General features: G+C 36.4%; 1 long non-coding RNA gene across 2 annotated transcripts in view; it reads right to left on the bottom strand.

Annotated features, from left to right (window-relative positions):
* Positions 1 to 1,279: 1,279 nt before the first annotated feature.
* Positions 1,280 to 19,430, bottom strand: part of LOC106822517 (uncharacterized) — a 33,004-nt gene continuing 14,853 nt past the window's right edge. The window contains exons 3-4 of one of the 2 annotated variants that reach the window (XR_011497053.1): positions 11,501 to 11,674; positions 1,280 to 10,154 (exon numbers count right to left, since the gene is read on the bottom strand). This is a non-coding gene — a long non-coding RNA (uncharacterized lncRNA). Of the gene's footprint in view, positions 11,675 to 19,430 lie in introns of both variants that reach the window. The other variant, XR_011497052.1, reaches the window with a different exon arrangement.

Raw genomic sequence — 19,430 nt, forward strand, 5'->3', positions numbered from 1 at the left:
ATTCAACAAACATTTATTGTGTACCCACTGTACACAGGCCCTATTGTTGATACAAGGGATGCAGGTAGATGAGAAAATTGAGTGACAGGAATTTGATGGGATGTTTCTGTAAAGGCTTTCATTTTCCTTCCAAAGTAGCAGGTGAAGTCATCCCCTGAGAGGGAGGGAAAAGCTTGAGGCTCGAGGTTAAAGGAGTGTGAAGATTTAAAATTGTGTGGTGAACAAGAGAGCAAACTAATGAAGGAAACAAAGCATTGAGTTGGGCTGTGTTGAGAGTCCAGTTGAGGTTGGTGAATCTATGGCAGAATTCCCCATTGTGCATTTTCTCCAGCAATGCTCAGTGCAGGTATATTGTTCTAGGATTTTCTTTTCCCAACAGGTTGTGACAAAAGGATAACAGGGTAGAAGAATTGAGGATACTGGTAAGAGGTTGTTTGAAATAACAGACTATGGATGCTAGTGAGTTTGATTGCTAAATAAACTTCTGAAGCAGAGTTTATCATTTAAGCATACCCCGGAATCAAGTAATGTTGTTACATACATATTTGATGAGGAATACTGGTGTTTAAAACCACAAGTGCAGGGAATTTAATGCCCTATTGGAAACTGACCAATGAAAGACAGGCGATGGAAAGGGTGCTGCAGACACATTTTCTTCACTTCCTCCTGACTGTTTGGAGATGTAAACATTTCCACAAGTCCTGCAGTATCAAGTTATGTTTTTTTGTAAAACTACAGTCGTGTCAGTAATGAACTCCCTCCTATTTTCTTGTCTTCCTTCCCCAGTTCACTTTCCTTTTTATCTTATTCTTGCTTCCTTGGGGTTTCACTTCCTAATGAAATGGAGCTGGTAGGCTTTCTCAGGCTCTGTTTTTCAGGGCACTCAGAGGAAGACCAAAGAATTTCTCTGCTGAATTTGGAGTTCTGGGTGGCAATTCAGGAAGTAGGGGAGGCAAGGAAGAGGTGAGATAGAAGTGGGAAGAACAATGATGAGGAGTAAAGAGGTAGGATGAGGCGAGGGCTGAAGGATTTTTAATAACTAGGATGTTTATTATTCAATTCAAGATGATCATGTTGCTTCAAAGTAAAGTCTTTTCTATCCCTTTCCTTCCCCCAAATGTGTAAAATTATATTACCTGCATATAGGTCTTAGCAGATTTTTTATTTTGTGAGCTGCAATAAACGACTGAGTTTCATATCTGGGTTAACACGACCTGAAAGAGAAAGGGTATTTCCAGACGGAAAGGTTATCTCTCAGCTTAACTAATTAAAAGGGCAAAACATTCGAAGCCAGAAGAACCAAGAAAATGCAAGACCTGGATAATTGTCAGAAAACGTGAGAAAAGTTTTATATTGACATAATCCATGGAATGAGATATTAGAGGAAATTTTATTCAGATATTAAGGTGTCTGGAGATTTCAATGACATTTGGGCTACATATAAAATACATACTTTGTCAAGCATGTTCCTCAGTAGAGGCTACTACGGCAATTTTATTGATTTTTAGCTATCTCTTTTTATGATTATATATATATCCATTTATATGCAGAAGCCTTTTTTGAAAAAAAGTGTATTTATTTTCTTTAATCAATGAGGGTTTATGCAACTATACGTTGATATTAAAATTATTATGGATGCTACTTCCAGATACGAGATTTTGCTGCTATGACTGTCAATACCTTGGAATTGCTACTTGAGACGCTTTATTCACTCCTGTGCACAGTTGTATTAGGCATATCACAAGCTCTTCACGAAAACTTTTATGTTCACAAGGCAATAAGTGGTAATGTCCATACTCATCAATTAAAGGTACCATGACTCTTTATTTTAAATAGAGTGGAAAAAAAAAGCATTATGTCTCCTAAAAATACTATCTTGTAAACGTTTGAAAAATTATTTACTCTTGTTCTGGTAGAAATTTCTATCTTTAAATTTATTAAACAAGCAGCAATTTTCAAGAATAAAACCACGTACATTTATTATGTATAGAAAAAATGACAAAAATCCTTCCAAAATCTTTCATAAGTCATGCTTTATGCATCTCAGTTAAGTTCACAGATACCTGGCATTTCCTAAATCAGAATAACAGCAAAAATTGCCTGTCATTGCTATAAAGATTCAAAATATTGCAAATAATCCACGTGAAACTAATATACCTCATTTTTATGTTTTGATTGAGAAAAGACTTCATAGTGACATTGCATTGACCTAAGGTCATAGACTCATGCAAATCAAATGTCAGTTTAAACTCTTACATTCATCTAGAAATCTATGTCATTTAGCAATGTGATTTACTCCTATCAGGAGGTAGGAAAACATCTTTTCATTTTTCACTGAGTATAACAGTATTACTCAACTTTTTAAAAAACCCTTTTTTAAAAGTGTCTTTTGATAAAACAGGAGCCCTATAATTTCCTTTAATGTTATTTAGTGAGGAAACAGTTTGGTGAGGTGAGTAGGGACATAGATCCTCGAATCAGACACACTTGGTTTTGAATACCAGTGCTTATTAGATATGTGAGCTTACACTTCTACACTTGAGCTCCTCATCTTTTAAATGCAGATGCTAAGAATAGCTACTGCAAAGCATTGTTGTGACAAGTCAATGTTATAATACTTTTCCAGTGCTTAGTATATTGCCTGGAACACAGATCACATCTATTACTATTATCATCACTATTAATGTTCAAAGAAAATGAAATATATTGATCAAAATGTAATTTTGATGAATATGAAAAAATGATCCAATGTAATTTTTTCAAACTGCATATTCTCCCAGGAACTCTGACACTCCCCTGCTTCTCTCTCGCCCTAACCCATATTCTCTCATGCTACACCAAGAATCTGTGGACTATAGTCTTAAGATTGAATCACATCCTGAAAATTACTCTCTTGTGATACTACTGTATAAACTTAGGACCCATTCACAATTTCCTTGTTTTTCCAAAGTTTACTCCTTTACATGGTATATATGGATGAAAATTTAGTTAATCTTGAAACTTGCTAGCCTAGAACTGATTGTAAGAATGCTGTTAAACTCTTTGCGCATCAACCCTTGAAACTGAAATATGCTTTTTAATACTTAATTACATAGTTAATAAACATAACACAACAAACCAGCACTGGCTGGTATCTCATGGCACATATCACAATAACACACCATTCAATTTAGAAAGAAGAAAATATTATTCTATTCTTCCATTGGGTTGTATTAATCACAGACTACAGTAGCTTAACCAACTGTGAGTTCAGCTTCCTTGTGTAACAAGAAGTCTGGAGGTGCCAGTCTAAGCTGCTGCAGTTGCTTAGAGAACTCATCAGGCCAGGCTCCTTCTATCTTCCTGCTCTGCCATCCTCAGGGTATGGCCTTTTACCTCTTGGTCATAAGGTGGACGCTCCACCTCCGGATGTCATATGCATGGCTCCGATGGGAGGAAGAGAGCACAATGAAGAGGAAAAATGTGTTTTATTGGGAAAACACAAACTTTCCCTTAAGGTCCACCAGGGAGCTTCCTTTTGTATCTCGTAAATCTAGAATACATGGGGGCAATTCTAGCTTAAAGAGAGTCTTGGGGGAGAATTTCTTAATTGGACACATTGCTGACCCTAAAATTTGGGGAATCACCAAGACATGAATAAATATTAGGTGAATAAACAGACAGCAATATCTGCCACATGGTCAAAAAACTTTTACTTGACTTACAGAGATTAAAAAAAATTCTCACAGAAGGTGAGAATGAACTCTATGGTACTGGATTAGTGTCAGAGACTTCGGTATGAATTTCTATGTATGTATGTACGTATGTATGTATGTATGTATGTATCTACCTACCTATCTATCTATCCATCCATCCATCATCTATCTACAGATGGAGAGATATAGAAATAATTATAAATGTATGGATATACATAGGTTAATATATATACGTTTGTTTCTTAGTTCTATTTGCTGAGAGGGCTTAGAAGCAGTGACACCCAACAGCAATGAACACACTGAGTGCCCAGATCTTGGTTTCCACATTTGCCATTTGCCATTGAAAGCAATTAAAGCTCCTTGGAAAAACGGTGGATTCTAGGGCTGGGCCAGAGTAAATATTGCATGAACCTGGAGCATCTTGGAATGCCAGAAGGTAAGGAAGTGCTTCAGAATACAAAAGAATGGGGGCATGGCGAAAAGTCACAGGAACAATTCTGAAAGAGATCCCAGTGGCCGAGCTGGATCAATTTGGGCAACAAAATAAATAATATAGTATTGTATTATAACCCGAAGTATAAAATACACATGAGTCCATATTGACATAATTTAATCATTGAATAAACAAATAGGGGAGAAGAGACAATCTTCCTTATAGAAAATTCCAAATAATGTATGCAGAGACACGCCCCTCTAGGAGGTGGTGCTTAATTCTCCCTCTTCTCCTCCACCTTCAGTGTGGGCTGGACATAGTGACCCCCTTCCGAAAAACAGTGAAAAGAAAAAATGGAAAAAATCGCAACATTACAGTGGAAAAACTTGGCAAGCACTATCTTAACCTAGTGATCAAAGTTGTCTTACCAGTGATAAGCCATATTGATATCATGCATCTCTGGTATGATGTGATGAGGACATTGCCACCTTTTAAGTATTCTACACAAAAGCCCCTAACTCCAGCCTAATCATGATAAAAACATCAGATGAAACCAAATTTGGGGACAAGCTACAAAATACATATTCCTCAAAACTTTCAAGGTCATGAGAAACAGAGAAAGTCTGAGAAACCGTCACAGACCAAAGGAGACTAAGGAGACATAAGGACTAAATGTGATGTGATATCCTCGATGGGAATCTTGGATAGAGGAAAACAGTGGAAAAATGGAATAAATGTTGGAATTTAGTTAAAAGTAATGTACCAATATTAGTTTCTAAATTTTGATAAATGTAACATGGTAATGCAAAATGTTAACATGAGGGGGAACTGGATGAAGGGTATAATGAAATTATCTATACTATCTTTGCAACTTTTCTGCAAATATAAAATTATCCCAGAATAAAAATTTTTTTAAATCCCCACATAGTTACAATTGGAAATGATAATAACCTGTTAATGTGACATTATAATGACAACATGAACTTATAACTAATGGTCTCCAAAGCATCTCAGGATGGATAAGCACAAATTGCTTTAGCTCCTTACTGTTAGTTATTGCATTAATACCAGACTAGTTCAGGTTCCAGATCCCAAGGAAACAGAAGCCCAAGAGTAGAAAGCAATTTAATTTGAACTTTTCACTAAACAGTATTTCTAATGAGACTTCTGGATGACTCTAACCTTTTCAAGGTCAAGTGAAAGCTGCCAGTAGGTGCAATTAGCCTTTCTGCTGTCTTCTTCAAAATTAGTATATTCATGGTTGAAGGCTTGGTTCACAAAAGAAACTTTTATCAAATCCTCTAAGTTATTTCTCCCCACAAAATCAGAATTACCTTGAAAAATCCCAACTAAAAATTGCTTCTACTTAAGAACATGCATTTTTAGAGCTGCAGCATTGGCAATCAGCTAAGATTAGTGTAGGAAATCAGTACATCAGAATTTTAATCTTGTTTTGCCACTCATTCTTTCAACGACCTTGAAAAACTTATTTAACATGTTCCTAGGCCACCAAAAGAGGTTGATGAAATTCTCTTGCTTAGAAAAAAAGAAACAATTATGGAGTCAGCAAAAAAGCAACTTAAAAGAAAAGTGTTAAATAAAAATATCTGTTGTGGAACAACATTGTTCCACTTTGCAGAGATCAAAGAGATATTTATTTTCTCTAGTTTCCTATTTATTAACAGCAAAGTTGGGTGGCAGTAATAATAAAACGTCATTCCTGCTGAGAAATAGAACAAAATACAGTGACGAATGAAATAAAATTAATGTTCGAAAACATCTCTCTCCCCCCCAAAACACACTCAAAATATCTTTTTTTCATATAGAGAAGTTCTTCTAGAAACCCAAGATGAATTTAAACATCCTTGGTTCCAATTAGCGTAACAGCTACCGAACTTCAACCTTTAAAACTTTCAGAAAATGAAAGTTCATCTTTTGACTCTGTCACTAAAAATTAAAAGAATCTCTTCAAAATATATCAGCATCCTTCTTTGAGTCTCTGATTTTGGATAAAATTTTGGGAGGTGTTTGAGTCCTCTGCCATCAAGGAAAGCAAGCATAAGAGTTATGCCTAAGAACTAGAACGTATAATTCAAAAGACCTGTGTAATTTTGGAGGAATACCCAGGCTTATTCATTACATATTTTGCCACCTCACAGAGGTCCACATGGGGGCACTCTTTTGCTGAGATTTTCTACACATTTTAAGGTAAAAACAGATTTTATGATAAGGGAATTTGGTAACACGAAATATATATATGTGTGTGTATATATATATTTATACACATGTTTAGCTTCTCATCATTTCAATTGTGTCATCCTAATCAGTTTTTTCCTTTGCCATCTTTCTCCAGGTAATTCTTTTTTTAATTTGTGGTTAAAATATACATAACATAAAATTTACCATTTCAAAAATTTTAAAGTGTACAGTTCAGTGGCATTAAGTACGTCTGCATTTTTGTGCAATCATCATCACTATCCATCTCCAGAACGTTTTCATCTTCCCACACTGAAACATTGTACCTCCTAAACAATCCCATTTCCCCCTCTCTCCAGCCCCTGGCAACCACCAGCTTTTTGGTCTCTATGAATTTGACTACTCTAGGTACCTCGTATAAGGTATAAGGATATACGTATAAGGAAACGTATAATATTTGTCCTTTTATGACTCACTTATTTCTCTTTGCGTAATCCTTCAAAGTTCATACATGTTGTTCCAGATGATTCTTAAATGATCTTCCTATAACTTTACTAAGAACTTCCTATAGCCCAAAGCTTTAGAAAAAATGAGGTTAAATGAGGCCCATGTTATTGGCACTTCTATATTTGTTCCAGATCTTTATTTATCTGTTATCCATTTCTTCTCCATTTGTCTCCATCCCTCAACTTCCTAACTGACTCACCATTATTTGGTGAGTCAAATTCACAACTACCTTCTTTACTAAATTCGTCACAGAAATTCATGCCTTACTAGGGGCTTAAATTCTCACTTAAAGGGCTTATCATCCCACATTTGCAGTTGAACACAGTAGCAGCTTTTATATAAGGTCACAGATAGCAAAAAAAAGCAAAAATAATTGACTGTAAAATGCTTCCTGCTCCAGTATTAATGAAGACAAGTGGGGGAGGAGGGTGTCGCCACTGCCCAGATTAAGTGTGCTTGGAGAGTTCTTTCACTAACAGTGTATCCCTCTAAAAGAAAAATATGTAAATTTCTTCATTCAGGCAAGAGAAGAAAGTATCAACTGGGAAAATTTTAACCAGCTTAAGTTACATTAAGACTCTCTGGTCTTTATTATTATCATTTTCTTCTTCTTCATTGATGATGTTTCTAAAAACAAAACAACCACACAAATAATCAAACAGTAAGATCCATAATGTCTTTCAGGGTTCACTGAATGATCAAGAAAATGAAAGAAATATTTTTGGAGTAGCAGATTATAATATTGTAAAGAGGTTGGCCTGAGAATACCATAGCCATCTTCTTACAGGAATCAGAGAGATTATGCCAGAAGAACCATGAAAGATCTGAAAGTGCAGCTATGTCCCCTGATTGCTTGATGCAGCCATGTTGGAGGAGGTCATTGAGAGGACGTGACTGCCATTTCACCATGAGCTGGACCCAGGCAATCAGAGGCTCCTTACCCCTCCCTTGTCCTTGGAATGTACATTCTACCCATTCTTCTCACACTAGGAGCTGCTTTAAGGGCACAGCCTTGAGAGAGCAATGTGTTGTTGAGACCATCTGGACTGTATGTGTGACTGGATCCCATTAAGGCCTCTATATACACTATTTTTGGTGAGGAAGATTGGCCCTGAGCTAACATCTGTTGCCAATCCTCCTCTTTTTGCTGGAGGAAGATTGTCGCTGAGCTAACGTCTGTGCCAGTCTTCCTCTATCTTGCACGTGGGACGCTGCCACAGGGTGGCTTGATGAGCGGTGCCGTGTCTGCGCCTGGGATGGGAACCCACAAACCCTGGGCTGGTGAAGCAGAGTGAGTGAACTTAACCACTACGCCACAAGGTCGGCCCCTCTATAAACTTTTAAGATTCCGGTGGGCTGGTGCAGAGATCTACTCGTCTTGTGGCCACCCAGGACAAGCCTCAGAGGGAAGTTTCTGTGCTTATGAAAGCTGCCATCTACCAGTCTGGGGTGATCTCGCTTTTTCTTCAGTCTCTCTTTGCCCTCTGTGTAAAGGGACCAGTTTCAGATTTTGCCCAGGGAACCCCTGAGGTGATGAACCAGCAACCCACTTCTGATAACCTCTGTTTTTATGTGGATGGTAAAATGACACTTGGAAATCCTTTGAGAAAACATACCTGGTACCAGAGAGGTAAGCTAAAGGATAACTTGAGATCTCTTGAAGATTTATACCCATATTTACTGATCTTTGAGGTCGGAGAAGGAATGAGTCTCCCTTACTAAGCGAAGGAAAGATGATTGTAGAAGAAAATGTCCAGAACCCATGATTGTATCATCAATAAGCATGGCCAGGCCTAAGAGTAATACTCAAAATGATCTTTTTCAAAGAATCTACTTAAAGCTGTGAGCTATATGAGTCCCCCCGCCCCCTGCCCTGTGTTTTTTGTTATTTTTGGGGAGGGGCAAAACCTGCCTTGGTCTTTTTTGAGAATCCTGATCTTTGATAGAATACTTTCTGAAATCTTTTCCACACTACCTCCCCACCCCCGCAGTTATTCTGGCTGTGATTAATAGCCTAACCAAAAATAAGCTCTTCCAAATGATACATCTAGTTGATTATTGATCTCCTAGATCAAAAAAGTATAATTAGTGATAATTAATCATGGGAGCTTTTCTTTAAATGAATGTTTAAACCATGGCTCAAGGCTCAAATTAGGCAGGGTTCCTCATACTTCATTAATTTTTATTTTTTGTATATATATATTTTTTTACTTCTATAAAAAAGGCTAGAGTATGGTTTAAAGGCTCAAATGAGGATTTTAGATGGAAATAAAAACTGTTATTTCCTAAGCTCCATATTACATGTGGTTACTGTTCTGGGCCAGTTGAATTTCCAAAGGTAGGGAAGAGAGAATTTTAAGGGGACTGAATAGTTGGTGATCCAGATATAGCTTTAAATTTTGGAAGTTTATTTGACTTTACAGTTCCATTGATTGTAGGATGTTCCCTTCTTTTGAAGATATCAATAAATTACTTTGGGCCTTGACAGGTTTAGATTTTCTGGACCATTGAATAATAATAATAATTGCTAACATGTACTTATAGAAGGAGCAATTACATGAATATGATGGGGATTGTCTTGTGTACTCTTCAAAATGACCCAGCATCGTGGAAACTGAAGTCGCTAAAGGTTAGCTTGGTAGCTTCCATATAATTGGAGAACGAGGTTACAAGCCGAAGAGTCTCACTCCATACCAGTACTGTGCTCTTAGAATACAGCATCGTGCCATGTCCTTGGAAGAACCCTTAATTTAAGCGAAAGATTTTTACTCATCCTATTTTTCGCAGCGAGATAGCTGTTTTATGACCTTGGGCAAGGCACTTGACCTGAATTCTGGTATGTAAAATAAGGGTGTTGATTTAAATGATTTCTCAAGTCTCTTTTCCTTTCTTTTGGCAAGGGGGAGTCCTCCTGCTGAGTGAAGTCATTTTCCTTTCAATGGCTGGCAGAGTGGCTTTGGCTCACTCGTACGTAATTCACAGTTTAGCAGAGCCAGTAGACTACAGTGTCTGTTTCACTCCACCAGCCAAGAAGGAGCAGGTGGCTGTCGATTTGTGATGTTCTGGGGGAAGCTATTTGTCTGTGATAACCCAGATAACTCTGGATACTTGCAATGACAGCTCTCCCTGAGCACATGATATGTTTAGATGCTGATCGCTGCCTCACCTGTGAGCACTTCAGTCCTTGTTTTACACACAAGCGTGGTGAATATAAAACTGGAGGTAAATAAAAAAACAACTGAATCAGCAACCTGGAATCTTACCTTCTCTCTTTCTGGATAAACACCGTTGTTAGCTGAAAATGCTCCACTAATTTTCTGCAGCTTTAAAATAGAAAAGGTAGGATGGAGATGCTTGATAATGTGGTTGCTATGCAACCACTTTACAATTATATAGGTTCCCACCACACTAGGTGATATGGAGGGGGTGATAAACCAAGCTCATGCAGTGAGCACACAGATGATAATTTTCTTGTGACAGAGCAGAGTCTGAGAGCTCGAGTTGGGGACTATATGGGTAAGAAAGAAATGCCACAAATGAGAAAGGCCTCCATTTATAGCAAGAACATGGGGATCATATTACACAGTTGGATGGGCAGAAGCTCAACAGAAATGGCCTTAGCTTCAAGGCAGGGAGAAACACACATTGGTCCTTTGAAGCAGGATTTGCTCTAACCAAATTTCAGGGAAGATGAAAACCAAAAAAAAAGGAAACAAAGTATCATATGCTTTACTCTTATTTAATAAGCCTTGCCTAATTTAATCTTTACAGCAATTTTGTAAGGTAGGTGGTAATCTCATCACATAAATGAGAAAATGGAAATTTAAGAGATTTTCAGCAACTTGCTCAAGGTCACATTATAATTGAGAGTAAATCTGGGATATGAACACAAAACTTTTAGTTCAAGTCCAATATTTCTCTCATTACATTGTACTTGGTGGGTTATCATTCACGCTTATTATTTCTTTCATATTATTGGTGTTCTCTTGTATGAATTCCACAGAGAAGACTATTGTGTTGTGAATTTTCTTTTTAATTTGTACTGAATATCAGGAATTTAACTCTGACGGTTTCTGGTGGGCTTACTGAATTTCAGAACAGATTGATTTTATTGCATATACTGCATTCTGTTGCTTATGTAATTTTCTCAAAGTATCACATTAACTTAAATAGGGAAATTGTGCATAGTCCAAGAAATAAGACAGTTACTTAAAGTTCTCTTTACAATTTAGCCAATCCAATCTCTGACTCATGGGTCGAAGGCCAAGAACACATGTCGCCACTGCGGGAGTTCTCACTGTCTCTACATATAGCCTGGCTAAGGGGCACGTGGAGATTTCTTTTGGAAGGTGTGGTGTTATGCTCTCTGAAGTTAGAATGAAAGAAGGAACGTGATTATTTAACATCATAGAGCTAGAGCTAGATAAATATGATGTCACATAGAACATAATATGCTCTAATCTAGTATCACAATAATAATGAGGATGATAGTTTTTCACATTGTGTAATGTCTATAAGGCTTTCATATACCCCAACTCAGGTCATTCTCACTAGCACCCAGTGAGGTGAACAGAGCATATTTATTGCCCCTTTTCTGCGATATTCCCCCATTTTATAGAGAATTCAAATAATCAAGGGAAACAAGGCTTAGAGACATTAGGTGTCTTACCTGAGGTCTCAGAGGTGCAAGAGGGTGAGTCAGCAATCAGCTTTATCTTCTGATTTTCCCTTGTCCCTTTGCTGTTAGAATCACTGGTGACCTTGCCATCGACCTTCATTCTTCTCATTTCTCACCTACAACTTACCTCTCCAGGGTATTCTTTGTATTTTTGTTGTAGGGAACCTGGGCAAATGATACTAAATTTATAGTTGCCTGAAACTAGATTAAGTAGGTTACATTTTTTAAATGAACCATATGCAAAGAAGCATAGACTTCCGTGTCAATTTCAAACTTTTGAATGTGACTTTCAGCAAAATCCTGGATGAGAATTCTCACGTAGAACTCAAAAGAATTACAAAGTAATTATTCTATAACTGTCCAACTCAATTCAGCAAACCACATATTGAGTGCAAATTTACATGCAAATCACAGTATTAGGTACTGTGGGAGATAAATGAAACAAATAAATAAAATATTGTCTCTTCCCTTCAGTGGTTTATCGTTTATGGGGAAGAGAAGCCCACTCTTTCTTTTATTTTCTATTCTTTAGTCCCTCTGTTGTTCCATTAAGGTCTAAAGGAACTCATAATAATAAACTTTAATAAAATAAGGTCCCAAGTCCTGTGGGTTTCTAAGGTTACTCCCTCTTTTTAAAAAAATAACCTAATATAATATTTTTTGTTACCAAGTGACTTCTGTCTATAGGATATTTGGCTCCCACCACACCCATAATATTTCTTGAGAATTCACAGGGAATATTTAAACGTCTTGATGAACACCTATCTGTTTTTCCTAACTCTTGCTCAAGGTTCTTTCCTCAGTCACTTCTGACAGCCTCATCATTGCTGCTTCTACAAGATATTCCAAATGTCTTCAATTCACTTTATTCTAAAACAGTGCCAATGCAATGCTGATCAGTTACAAATTGCCACAGTAAGGATGGGTAACAAACAACCAAAAAACCTTTGTGGTGTACAACAATGTATGTTTTCTGCTCACGTGTCCTGAGTGGTCAGCTAAGTGCCTTTGCTGATCTCGTTTGGTCTTGCTCTCATGTCTAGGAGTGAACTGGCTGTCACCTGATTTAGTAGGACCTCGCTTGTGACAACTGGGAAGGCTTGCCTGTGCTTTACGTGGCTCTCCTCTTCCTGCAGGCTAGCTTGCACATGTTCCCATGGCGGTGGAAAGGGGCTAGAGCAGGCAAGTGTACTCTTGCAGGTGCTTTTTATGATCTGCTTGCATCATGTTATCTAACCTCCCATTGCCCAAAGCCAGTCACGTGGCCAAGCCCAGTTCAGACCACAAAAGGACATGCATATGATGATAAATTCAGAAAAAGCATAAGGTAATTAAAGACATTGAGAAGACAGCATTTCTGTCATTTTGAAAAACCTACCACAGGGCAAGAAAAAGTGAGAATTACAGTTAGGAAGGCAGTTACCACTCGAATAACTTAAGTTTTTCATTTCCAAAAAGTAATTATTTGTAAGCTATCTGACGTGATATAGATGAGTTCAAATGATGTGTTTCAGTTTTAGAAAAGGCCTAAAGCGATTTTTTTTGAACTTAAAAAATAACTCTAATGCAATATGTTTATTTTTAATATCCAAAATTAGGAGAAGAGGTGGCTGGTTTTGTTTTGTTTTCTTTTCTCTTATTTTCTTTTTGTTATTGTTGTTTTTTAAAGATCAGTTAAGAATTAGACCTAGGAGTGGCTATGAATTATATTGTGTTCAGCTTATTAACTCTTCTAATAGAAGGCTGGAGTTGCATATTGTATGTATGTTGAAAAATCCTTATAATTTGTCCTTTAGAATTTTAAGTTAGATTTAGGAAATGCCCATAAAAAGCAAAATTAAACCACATTTAGGGAAAAACATTAAAATATTTATTTCCAAAACACTATGTCTTTCATTAGAAAAAAAAGATATGTGGCCCTTTTCTTCTTCTCACTAAAAGGAAAAAAGTTTCTATCATCACTTGTACATAAAAAACATTTCTGTTCTAGCACCCATTTTTCTTCATTTTTACTTTGAAAATTTGTTGCTTAGTAGCTATTATAATAGTCATGACATTTATAAAGGAATTGAGAACATTTTCTATTCTTAATTTTATTGAAGTAAATTCTGATTTGAAAAATAATTTTAAGAAAACATCATAGAAGAAAATCATCTCCAGTATAACTCATTTATTCCTTTGTTGAATATTTGAAAGTTTTGTAAGATGGAAAATCAGAAATGAAACAAGAAAACTATTTCCTCAAACAGGAGAAACCAGGTTATAGCAATGCTGTTCTCGGTTCCGTGCTAGTTTTCCTGAGGATACAGAGTGATTAATATTCCCTGAACATCAATAATATCTATTTGATTAAAAATAATTTACATATTTATTATAAAACATGAAATAAGACAGTGGACATAAAGTGCCCAGTGATGGACACTACTAGTGATTTATATTTTTTAGACATTTTTCATAGACCCATTTTATCTTTACTGTAGAGAATTTAGGAAATACCAACAAGACATAAGAAAATAAAGAATCGCCTGGAATCTCTCATCAGGGAGCAGAAATACATCCTTCCAGTTGTTTCTAGGCATATATTCACATGTTCCTCCATATACATCTTTACAGGAGTGGAATCATGTGCTGGTTTGCAACCTTCTTTTTTCACTTTATAATATTCCTTCTTTTTTCACTTTATAATATTTTTGTGAATATTTTCTATATTATTATGTGTTTCTCTGCTATGTAATTTTAATTGTAGCATAGTCTCTACTTCATGGATGTACCATAATTTTTAAACAATTGTTGGACTTTTAGATTTGCATTTTCCCCTATTAAGAACAAATTTATGATCAACATTTCTTTAGCTAAATGAAATTGCTGAGAGTTCTGAGGCCAGCTTGTTTCTTGTTTCACCTTAAAATCTACCCCATTTTGTTGCTTATAGTTGTTGTAGTTCTGTCGGTCTTGTTTTGTTTTGGTTCTGCTTTGTTTTTCTTTAGTTTGCTGAAATAGGTCCAAGAACACTTTATTGAGTTTTGCACATAAAGTGGCAGTACCTCTTTTCTACACTCTCAGTTCTCTCTGACCCTCAGGGAAATTTTCTTCAGCTGTACATTGAATTACTGCTGCTGTGGCATTTGCTCTGTTCTCTCTTTTAGAAACAGGAGCATCCACATGCTCCTTGTCATCCATATCTGTCATCTTCTGAACTTCTCGAGCTTGTGCTCTATGGCCATGTTGCATAAATACCACATGTGGTGTTTGGATGAGGAGCAGTGGAGGTGGGTAGAAATACACAATCTCAGACCCCACACTTCCCTATCGGAATCTGGAGTTTCACAAGAAGCTCAGGTGATTCCCGTGTACACGAAAGTGTGAGAAACACTACTCTAAATCACTGATTATATTTTCTTCAATATAAATCCTGCTGTTTCTGGCCTTTAGTGCAGATTTTAATTGAGTTGTTATATTTTGGGCTTCCTTGCAGAAACTTTCTAACCTGTGTATTAGTCTGCTCAAGCTGCCACAACAGAATACCACAGACTGAGTGACATAGACAACAGAAATTTATTTCCTCATAGTTCTGGAGGCTAGAAATCTGAGATCAAGATGGCAGCACGGTTGGCGTTCTGATGAGGCCTCTCTTTCTGGCTGGTAGACAGCCTCCTTCTCACTGTGTCCTCACGTGGCCATGCACACAGAGTCAGAGCAAGTTTGCCAGTGTCTCTTTTTATGAGGATACAAAACCTATCAGATCAGGACCCCATCCTTATGACCTAGTTTAACCTTAATTACTTCCTCAGAGGCCCCATCTCCACATGCAGCCACACTGGGTGTTAGGTCTTTGACATATGAATTTTGGGAGGACACATATGTTCAGTCCATAGCACTCAGCATTTTCCCCTTTCGTCTTACTGTATTAACCTTCTCTTTACTCCTCATGCTATTACTTTTTCATCTCATAGTGTTGTTTTTGGTTTCTCTGTTATTTTTCTCTGACTCTCTCTTCGTAGAAGCCATGAATCCTTTGGTGATAATACCAACTTATTGAAATTTTTTCTAGGATCTTATATTCTTAGAAATATTTTTCCTGTAAATATTTTAGTTCCCACTCTTTCTTGTCAAGCAAAATTCACCCCCTTCCTCCCAGAGGGTTAATCTTTTTTGTGTGTGTCTTAGTAATTCCCATCCAAAGAGATTCAGTCCTAAGTCTCAGTGTTTGTCAATAGATCAGAGAATTAACGGCTAAGGTCCCTCTCCTGTAAACTTTCCAGATCTCTAGCTGAAATGCAGACTGATATGCTCAGATCTATATCCTTTCCAGTTTCTTGCTGGCTTTCACAAAACGTTTTGATTGTCTTCTGAGGTAGTTTAATTCCCTACACTACTGGTTCTTTGATACTTTGAACTAATGGGATACATGAAGAATTTTTGCCTCCAGATCTTTTTTTCCCCCTGTATCTCTGATGATAATTCTTTACTTTTGGAACTGGGACATTCTTTAAATCAAAGAGCTACAACCAACTGCTCCTACATGCTGGCAGTTTCTCCTTTGTGTACAGGTGGGAAGAAAACAGGGATGGAGCTGGGCTTGACTCCTCTCTGCCGTGTTAGAAAGGAGCTCCATGAAGTAGTTTGGCTGCTGATCTTACACACAGAGGGGCAGGTATAAAGCACTTTCTAGGCTTTTACAAGTTCTCTCTCTTAAATAAAATAAAGTCTATATATGAGGCAAAACTTAAAGCGCTTTCTCCTAATCCTTTGCCACCAGGTTTATCGTGTCAGACTTTACTATATAATTCCAGTACAAAGTGGGCCAACAATATTAGGTTTCAATATTGTGAGTTTTCATGTGCTTTTCTGTGTTCTTCTTGGCATTTAAAAGGGAAATTGAGTGAAGCTGCCTTCAAGTTATTAATTAATTCCTATTTTGAACCAATAATCTCAATGCTTTTAGTTTATTTCATGTTTCATCCAGGGAAAGGTCAGGGCTTCCTTTACAAGATTGAAAAATGTCTCCCAAATTGCTTAAGGTGTTTGCTTTGTAATCCTTGGCACCTTCCCAATTTATTCCAAAATATTTTGCCTTTTTGGCCTTGCATCACATCCTTACTTCGTAGTTGAAAATCTTACTTTGTATCTCCCCTACATCACCTACAAAATTCAAGCTAAACTGATTGAATTTTGTGCCAATAAAAGCAAATAAGAAAGCATTAGTGTCAAAATACAAAATTAAAATATGAATGTTTTCATTCTTTAAAGAATACAAAATTGTCTTTTTAAAATAAATATGCATTCATGTTAAAGTAAATTACTCTAGGACAACAACTTACATCAATTTTCTCTTTCAATACAACTGACATATCATAAACTAACCTCTGATTAATTGATCACAAGGCCATATTCTCAGTTGGTTTCTACTCATGATGTTGGAATTTTTCACAGGAAGATAGAAATTGGGGAGCAGCTAATCATTCTTTCTAGATTTATAATGTATGAATGAATAAATAAAGCTTGGGAAGAAAAGGCCAGAATATTCAGAGCTAAGCTCTCATTAAGGAAACAAATAGATTTACTCTAAGAATAGGAAGATAAAAGGGCGGAGCTGTAATACAAGACAAATGATGGAAATACTTACACATACTTATGAAATCATGCTTTTTAAAAAGAATTGTTTTATTTGGGTGAGGAAGGAAGTTATCTCTATAAAAAAAAAAGCTATTCCACTTGGAAGGAGGAGAGTATAAATAGAGAAAAAAGATTTCGATTTATTTCAACTATGTTGTAGCACTCACAGGCTGGGTGTTTTACTTGAATGGACTCCTGGCCTTGAACTGATGATACGGTTAAAAGAATTAACAAAAAGAGAAAGAAAGAGAATAAAGGGGAAATTTTTTTCCTGCTTTTTTTCTCCTATTTGGACTTAATTTTTAAAAAAGCACAATAAATTGCTCCAAATCAGATGTGTGAACCACCGGAACTAATATATTTCGTCAAAATTTTCATAGTTTTACTGAACATATCAGTAATCTTTCATTTGAACAGTCACATTATTTATAATCAATTTTGCTACATTTATTGAATTATTCATAATCTATCATCAAATAAAATGTGAAGAACCATCTAATGTACAAAACTTATTTGGCAGTGTTTGGTAAATTTCTTTATAGATGCCCCACTGAAATATATGAAAAAATCACTTTGATTGCAAAACTATTTAAAAATACAATCTTTTGTTATTTATGGCAATGGATATGGTCTGTGACGCATCTTGTCTCTATTCTGTCTGATTAACTCTCAGATTTGCTTCTTTCAAACTTCTATTTGACTTTTGAGTTTCTCCCTCCTCTCTCCCTCACTCTCTCCCTCTTTCTTTTTTAAGAAAAAGGAAGCTGAACATTACCAATAATGATAAAACAGTGAAGAAAGGGTGAGATCCATAGGTAATTTTTTTAAGTTAAAAAATGGTGATATTGGGGCCTGGCCCTATGGCCAAGTGGTTAGGCTTGCATGCTCCACTTTAGCCACCTGGGGTTCACTGGTTCGGATCCTGGGCACATACCTACACACCGTTCATCAAGCCTTCCTGTGGCAGCATTCCACATAGAAGAACTAGAATGACTTACAACTAGGATATACAACTATGTCCTGGGCTGTGGGGGGAAAAAAAAAAGAGGAAGCTTGGCAAGAGATGTTTTCTCAGGGCCAATCTTCCTCACCAAAAAAGAAAAAAAAGGTAATATTTATTCTTCATTGTCTCTATAGGATAAAATAACTTAAATCCTTATAAATCTATGTAAATTTACAATTACCTGTATCCTAAGATGACACACACAGAAGTAGATTTGAAATTAATTGTACGTGGCTTACTCCTCACTCCATATCCTCTCCTACTCTCCATGTTTCATTAGAGCTAAATTTTTTAAAAGATAGAAATAATATATTCTTCAAAGTTAAGTTTTCCTTAAGTCAAAGAACTCAAAAGGCAAAAAATGAAGATAATAATCCCTCTTCCCAACGACCAGGCTCTGTTTCATTTCCTAGAGGCAACCACCCTCAACGATTTGTTTTTGTTCTTTCTGTGGTTACATTTACACCTATATATGGTGATCATTTGCCTCAATTCCTTGCTGCATTTATCTGCTGTGAGGTATGAGGAATTTAGTTCACTTGCACTTCCACTTTCCAAATTATTATTTATGGTATCAATATTAGTTCTCCTGGAAATAATACACTTGAACTTCCTATTTATACTGACTTACGCACTATCTACCACCTTCTGCCATGAAAGATGAAAAGTGTAGTACATTGAACTTGCCCTTCATTCCACTTCTCTTCCTTGACTATCCTTTACTTATTATTTTACATTTTCAAGAATTATAATGATTACATTTTTACAGTAGCTATAATTATTATTCATATAGTCACATTATAAGTGTTGCTTATTTGGCTTCAATTTGTATGAGCAACGTATGTACAAAGCTTGGAAGAATTAATTCACTGTAGAACTTATAATGTAGTGTGATTGGAGTCAAAGACAAGAGAAAATCTAATCTAGTTCATTTAAATTTTGCCATTTGAGGGAAAATATCCAAGTGTCTGAATATAATGGATCCGCTTTTAATATTTTCCAGCTTCCTTCACTTCTTTTGAGTCATTCTCAGGGGTTGGTGTTTCTTGGGCATTGCTTTGTTTTGTTTTGGGGTTAGATATTTTATTTTTCTCCAGTCCAGCCTGGATTATTTTCGTTTATGGTATATGGGCAGTCTGTTCTCTAAGTTTTTTGCGTGTAAAAAAATCTTGAATTTTTGCTCATATCTGATTGATAATTTGGATGAATAGAAAATTCTAGGTTTAAATAATTTTTCTCAGAATCTGTTTGATAGCATACTTCGAAGAACCCTAGCCTCTTAGTTCTTTTACTTCCCCAGTG

This window comes from Equus asinus, chromosome 22 (genome assembly GCF_041296235.1).
Source record: "Equus asinus isolate D_3611 breed Donkey chromosome 22, EquAss-T2T_v2, whole genome shotgun sequence".
NCBI classification, from domain to species: domain Eukaryota; kingdom Metazoa; phylum Chordata; class Mammalia; order Perissodactyla; family Equidae; genus Equus; species Equus asinus.